We start from the raw sequence: 7,500 nt of genomic DNA, 5'->3' as shown, positions 1-7,500 counted from the left end.
AAGAGTTTGGTTATTTAAAACTTGCACACTTTGCTGATCCTTGGCTTTCAATTATGCACAAAGACCCATGTGACTTCATTCCCACTGCCAATTGATTGACTGATTGACTGATTGATTGATTTTCTTTGGCCATTTTTATGTAAAACCAGGACCTGAACCATGAGTTGACTGTCAATGCTTAGCCTTTAAGTTTCGTTGCATCAAGGCCCATGTCACTTCATTACCACTTCCTATCCAAAGTAGTTTTGATGGAGTTACATGACATTACCATAAGCTGACAGTTTTATCCAGGGTAGCTCAGGGTCAAAAGGATGCAGTCCTCCTGGTGCAATGTGCAGGGACAGCAACTCATAGTAGTTCTCAGTACTCTGTCGGGAGCAGTTTGCAATCTGATGTTGTACTCAATGGCGCCTCTTTGACCAGAGCAGTATATTCTCCGTAAGCATAGTACATGTACGCATACATACATGCACATACATGCACGCACACGCGCGGGCACACGCACACACACAAATGCCTTGACCAACCTTGGACATGACAACACAAATTGTGGAAGTTAACTTTGCAAAGTGACCTACCCCATGGACTAATAAATGGTAAATGTCACCAGCCATGAAACACTAAAATGATGTGTTCTGTCTGATAAAAAGAGAAGGAGAGGTTGAAGGTAGGGAGGAGGAAGAAGAGTAAGATGTAAGAAGTTGGATGAAAGAAAGAAAGAAAGAAAGAAAGAAAGAAAGAAAGAAAGAAAGAAAGAAAGAAAAAAAGAAAGAAAGAAAGAAAGAAAGAAAGAAAGAAAGAAAGAAAGAAAGAAAGAAAGAAAGAAAGAAAGAAAGAAAGAAAGAAAAGAAAAAGAGAAAGAAAGAAAAACGAGGAAAGAAAGAAAGATAGATAGGATGCATAGACCATAGATAGGAAAGTAAGACAGAAGACAAAGATGATGATTAAGTAGACATTTTCCCGCCCCCCTCAGGATGTGTCATGTGTCACAACGACATGCGGACCTCCCACCAGCGCCTCTGCTGTGCTCTTTAATTTTACACGTCTGGCCCCCCACCGGCAGAGGAGAGGAGAGGAGAGAGAGGATCCGCTGGAAGGAGAGTGGCAGAGAGAAGGCACGAGGAGAGGAAAAGGGGTGGAGGAGAAACAGGGAGAGTGTTAGAAAGAAGGGGAGGGAAAAGACTGGAGCAGATGAGAGGAAAAGGGTGGATGAGAAGGGGATTAAAGGAGGGGAATGCCGCAAAAGGAGAAGAGAAGAGGAGAACTGTGAGGAAGGGTTGAGGAGGGCAGAGAGGAGGAGGAGGAGGAGGAGGAGGATAGACTGTTGAGAGAGGAAAGGAGAAAAAAAACACACGAGACAAGAGACAGCATCATTGGAGGAAAAGAGAGGAGGGGATGGTGGCAGACAGGGGAGGAGAGCAAAGGATAGAAAACAGGAGAGCTGAAGAAGAGAGGAAGAGGAAGAGAGGAGAGGAAGAAAGGAGAGACTCTCCGAGAGAGGGGGACATGAGTGTCTCTAGGAGATAGTGGAGGAGAGAGAGAGAGAGAGAGAGGAGAGGAGGAAAGGAGAGGATGAGAGATCAGGAAAGAATAGAGGACATGGGAGGTGGAAGAGGAAGAGATGAGAGAGGAGGGGAAAAGAGGGCCCCTGTACTGTAGGAGAGAGGGGGAGGGCAGGGGAGCGAAGGATAGAGGAGAGGAGAGCAGGAAGAGGAGGAGATGAGCGGCGGAGAGGAGAGGACAAGAGTTCCCCTGTTGGAGAGAGAGAGGGGTGGGGGTGAGGGATAGAGGACAGGATGGCAGGGAGAGGAGGCGAGGGGAGGGGAGGAGGCGAGGGGAGGACAAGAGTTCTCCTGTTTGGAGAGAGGGGAGAGAGTGAGGGATAGAGAACAGGATAGTAGGCAGAGGAGGAGATGAGCGGAGGAAAGGAAAGGAAAGGAGGAGAGTGTCCCTGTGGATAGAGGAGAGGAGAGCAGGAAGAGGAGGAGATGAGCGGAGGAAAGGAAAGGAAAGGACAGGAGGAGAGTGTCCCTGTGGATAGAGGAGAGGAGAGCAGGAAGAGGAGGAGATGAGCGGAGGAGAGGAAAGGAAAGGACAGGACAGGAGGAGAGTGTCCCTGTGGATAGAGGAGAGGAGAGCAGGAAGAGGAGGAGATGAGCGGAGGAAAGGAAAGGACAGGAGGAGAGAGTCCCCGTGGATAGAGGAGAGGAGAGCAGGAAGAGGAGGAGATGAGCGGAGGAAAGGAAAGGAAAGGAAAGGACAGGAGGAGAGTGTCCCTGTGGATAGAGGAGAGGAGAGCAGGAAGAGGAGGAGATGAGCGGAGGAGAGGAAAGGAAAGGAAAGGACAGGAGGAGAGTGTCCCTGTGGATAGAGGAGAGGAGAGCAGGAAGAGGAGGAGATGAGCGGAGGAGAGGAGAGGAAAGGAGAGGACAGGACAGGAGGAGAGCGTCCCTGTGGATAGAGGAGAGGAGAGCAGGAAGAGGAGGAGATGAGCGGAGGAGAGGAAAGGAAAAGAAAGGACAGGAGGAGAGTGTCCCTGTGGATAGAGGAGAGGAGAGCAGGAAGAGGAGGAGATGAGCGGAGGAAAGGAAAGGAAAGAACAGGAGGAGAGTGTCCCTGTGGATAGAGGAGAGGAGAGCAGGAAGAGGAGGAGATGAGCGGAGGAGAGGAAAGGAAAAGAAAGGACAGGAGGAGAGTGTCCCTGTGGATAGAGGAGAGGAGAGCAGGAAGAGGAGGAGATGAGCGGAGGAGAGGAAAGGAAAGGAAAGGACAGGAGGAGAGTGTCCCTGTGGATAGAGGAGAGGAGAGCAGGAAGAGGAGGAGATGAGCGGAGGAGAGGAAAGGAAAGGAAAGGACAGGAGGAGAGTGTCCCTGTGGATAGAGGAGAGGAGAGCAGGAAGAGGAGGAGATGAGCGGAGGAGAGGAAAGGAAAGGACAGGAGGAGAGTGTCCCTGTGGATAGAGGAGAGGAGAGCAGGAAGAGGAGGAGATGAGCGGAGGAGAGGAAAGGAAAGGACAGGAGGAGAGTGTCCCTGTGGATAGAGGAGAGGAGAGCAGGAAGAGGAGGAGATGAGCGGAGGAGAGGAAAGGAAAGGACAGGAGGAGAGTGTCCCTGTGGATAGAGGAGAGGAGAGCAGGAAGAGGAGGAGATGAGCGGAGGAAAGGAAAGGACAGGACAGGACAGGAGGAGAGTGTCCCTGTGGATAGAGGAGAGGAGAGCAGGAAGAGGAGGAGATGAGCGGAGGAGAGGAAAGGAAAAGAAAGGACAGGAGGAGAGTGTCCCTGTGGATAGAGGAGAGGAGAGCAGGAAGAGGAGGAGATGAGCGGAGGAGAGGAAAGGAAAGGAAAGGACAGGAGGAGAGTGTCCCTGTGGATAGAGGAGAGGAGAGCAGGAAGAGGAGGAGATGAGCGGAGAAGAGAGGAGAGGAAAGGACAGGAGGAGAGTGTCCCCGTGGATAGAGGAGAGGAGAGCAGGAAGAGGAGGAGATGAGCGGAGGAGAGGAAAGGACAGGAGGAGAGTGTCCCTGTGGATAGAGGAGAGGAGAGCAGGAAGAGGAGGAGATGAGCGGAGGAGAGGAAAGGAAAGGAAAGGACAGGAGGAGAGTGTCCCTGTGGATAGAGGAGAGGAGAGCAGGAAGAGGAGGAGATGAGCGGAGGAGAGGAAAGGAAAGGAAAGGACAGGAGGAGAGTGTCCCTGTGGATAGAGGAGAGGAGAGCAGGAAGAGGAGGAGATGAGCGGAGGAGAGGAAAGGAAAGGAAAGGACAGGAGGAGAGTGTCCCTGTGGATAGAGGAGAGGAGAGCAGGAAGAGGAGGAGATGAGCGGAGGAGAGGAAAGGAAAGAAAAGGAAAGGAGGAGAGTGTCCCTGTGGATAGAGGAGAGGAGAGCAGGAAAGGGAAGGAGGGAGATGAGCGGAGGAGAGGAAAGGACAGGAGGAGAGCGTCCCTGTGGATAGAGGAGAGGAGAGCAGGAAGAGGAGGAGATGAGCGGAGGAAAGGAAAGGAAAGGAGAGGACAGGAGGAGAGCGTCCCCGTGGATAGAGGAGAGCAGGAAGAGGAGGAGATGAGCGGAGGAGAGGAAAGGAAAGGAAAGGAAAGGAGGAGAGCGTCCCTGTGGATAGAGGAGAGCAGGAAGAGGAGGAGATGAGCGGAGGAGAGGAAAGGAAAGGACAGGAGGAGAGCGTCCCTGTGGATAGAGGAGAGGAGAGCAGGAAGAGGAGGAGATGAGCGGAGGAGAGGAAAGGAAAAGAAAGGACAGGAGGAGAGTGTCCCTGTGGATAGAGGAGAGGAGAGCAGGAAGAGGAGGAGATGAGCGGAGGAAAGGAAAGGAAAGGACAGGACAGGAGGAGAGCGTCCCTGTGGATAGAGGAGAGGAGAGCAGGAAGAGGAGGAGATGAGCGGAGGAAAGGAAAGGAAAAGAAAGGACAGGAGGAGAGTGTCCCCGTGGATAGAGGAGAGCAGGAAGAGGAGGAGATGAGCGGAGGCGAGGAAAGGAAAGGACAGGACAGGAGGAGAGTGTCCCTGTGGATAGGAGGAGAGGAGAGCAGGAAGAGGAGGAGATGAGCGGAGGAGAGGACAGGACAGGAAAGGACAGGAGGAGAGTGTCCCTGTGGATAGAGGAGAGGGAGAGCAGGAAGAGGAGGGAGAAGATGAGCGGAGGGAGAGTGGAAAGGAAAGGACAGGACAGGAGGAGAGTGTCCCTGTGGATAGAGGAGAGGAGAAGAGCAGGAAGAAGAGGAGGAGATGAGCGGAGGAGAGGACAGGAGAGGAAAGGACAGGAGGAGAGTGTCCCCGTGGATAGAGGAAGGAGAGCAGGAAGAGGAGGAGATGAGCGGAGGAGAGGAAAGGAAAGGAAAGGACAGGAGGAGAGTGTCCCCGTGGATAGAGGAGAGGAGAGCAGGAAGAGGAGGGAGATGAGCGGAGGAGAGGACAGGACAGGAAAGGACAGGAGGAGAGCGTCCCTGTGGATAGAGGAGAGGAGAGCAGGGAGAGGAGGAGATGAGCGGAGGGAGAGAGGAAAGGACAGGACAGGAGGAGAGTGTCCCTGTGGATAGAGGAGAGGAGAGCAGGAAGAGGAGGAGAGGAGAGGAAAGGAAGGGAGAGGAAAGGACAGGAGGAGAGTGTCCCTGTGGATAGAGGAGAGGAGAGCAGGAAGAGGAGGAGATGAGCGGAGGAGAGGAAAGGAAAGGAAAGGACAGGAGGAGAGTGTCCCTGTGGATAGAGCAGAGGAGAGGAGAGAAGAGGAGGAGATGAGTCGGAGGAAAGGAAAGGAAAGGAAAGGACAGGAGGAGGAGTTGTCCCTGTGGATAGAGGAGAGGAGAGCAGGAAGAGGAGGAGATGAGCGGAGGAGAGGAAAGGAAAGGAAAGGACAGGAGGAGAGTGTCCCTGTGGAGAGAGGAGAGGAGAGGAGGAAGAGGAGGAGAGGAGAGGAGGAGAGGAGAGGAGAGGAAAGGAAAGGAGGAGAGTGTCCCTGTGGATAGAGGAGAGGAGAGCAGGAAGAGGAGGAGATGAGCGGAGGAGAGGAAAGGAAAGAAAAGGAAAGGAGGAGAGTGTCCCTGTGGATAGAGGAGAGGAGAGCAGGAAGAGGAGGAGATGAGCGGAGGAAAGGAAAGGACAGGAGGAGAGTGTCCCTGTGGCGGGCTGACATTAAGGCATGTGGTGGCGAGATGGGGACCCGCTGTGGCGCGTCGTTATGGTAATGTGCACCCCTGTGGCGACCGCCTCCTGGTAATTAATGACACTTTACAGGGGGCCCACAGAGCCCTCGCTGACAAGGGGGCCATGGTGATGGTGATGGTGATGGTGCGTGTGTGTGTGTGTGTGTGTGTGTGTGTGTGTGTGTGTGTGTGTGTGTGTGTGTGTGTGTGTGTGTGTGTGTGTGTGTGTGCGTGCGTGCGTGTTGGTGTGTGTGTGTGTGTGTGTGTGTGTGTGTGTGTTTTGTGTGTGTGTGTTGTGTGTTGTGTGTGTGTGTGTGTGTGTGTGTGTGTGTGTGTGTGTCTGTGTGTGTGTGTGTGTCTGTGCATGTACTTGCTTGCATGCGTGCATGTGTGCCTGCGTAAGTGGGTGTTGGTGTGTGTCAGTGTACATGAATGTGTGTGTTGGTGTGTCTACTGGTTTCTGTCAGACTCTCTCTCTCTAACTCTCTCTCTCTCTCTCTCTCTCTCTCTCTCTCTGCCCCTCTCTGTCTGTGTGTCTGTAGACCGGGGTGTTTAATAGGGCAATTCAGATGGAACAGGGCCTTTTAAACATGCCGACAGATCGGGTCACCTTGACCATTGTGTGTGTGTGTGTGTGTGTGTGTGTGTGTGTGTGTGTGTGTGTGTGTGTGTGTGTGTGTGTGAGTGTGTGGGGTGTGTGTGTGTGTGTGTGTGTGTGTGTGTGTGTGTGTGTGTGTGTGCCTGTATGTTTGTGTCTGTCTGTGTGTGTGTATCTGTGTCTGTTTCTGTGTGTCTGTGTGTGTGTATGTCTGTTTGTATGTATGTGTGTGTGCGTGTGCGTGCGTGGGTGCGTGCGTGCGTGCGTGCGTGTGTGCGTGTGTGTGTGTGTGTGTGTGTGTGTGTGTGTGTGTGTGTGTGTTTTGTGTGTGTGTGTGTGTGTGTGTGTGTGTGTGTGTGTGTGTGTGTGTGTGTGTGTGTGTGTGTGTGTGTGGAGGGGAGCATCCGTGCCTGCGTGTGTGAGGACTGATTCAGCTGTGCCTTTTTTTTCTTTTTTTTTTGGAGATGGCTGAGTGTTTGTAGAGGAGGGGATGCGAGTACAGAACATCAAAGAGAGAGAAAAGTAAAGAAATGACCTTTGACTAATAATACTGTTTGATATCAGAGTGAAGTGTGTGTTAGTGTGTGTGTATACGTGTGTGTCGTGTGGTGTGTGTGTGTTTTGTGTGTGGTTGGTGTGTGTGTGTGATTGGTTTTTGTGTGTGTGTGTGTGTGTGTGTGTGTGTGTGTGTGTGTGTTGTAGTGTGTTGAGAGAGAGAGAAGAAAGAGAGAGAGAGAGACAGAGTGTGTGTGTGTGGTGTGTGTGTGGTGTGGCGTGTGTGTGTTCACAAGCAAAAATATATTTCTCATTAAGTGTGTGTGTGTGTGTGTGTGTGTGTGTGTGTGTGTGTGGTGTGTGTGTGTGTGTGTGTGTGTGTGGCGTGCGTGCGTGCTGCGCTGGCGTGCTTTGGTGGCGTGCGTGCGTGCGTGCGTGCGTGCGTGTGTGTGTGTGTATGTGTGTGTGTGAGTTTTGTGTGTGTTATTCTCTGAAGCATAAATATGTTTCTCAATCAAGTTGTTTAATTTAGATTCAGAAGTTGTTTTCTCCTCTCCCCTCTCCGTGTCCCCTTGCAAAATGGATTCTAATAGATTCACAGTGGCTTGAGCACAATCCAGCTAAGAAATCGGCAGCCTCAACAACCCCTCCTGTGTCGACCATACAGACACACGCACACACACGTATGCAAACATGTACACATTCACACATGTACACACACACATGAACACACACATGAACACAGACACACAC

The sequence above is a fragment of the Engraulis encrasicolus genome, chromosome 5 (assembly GCF_034702125.1).
Source record: "Engraulis encrasicolus isolate BLACKSEA-1 chromosome 5, IST_EnEncr_1.0, whole genome shotgun sequence".
NCBI lineage: Eukaryota > Metazoa > Chordata > Actinopteri > Clupeiformes > Engraulidae > Engraulis > Engraulis encrasicolus.
This window is presented reverse-complemented; position numbering follows the sequence as displayed.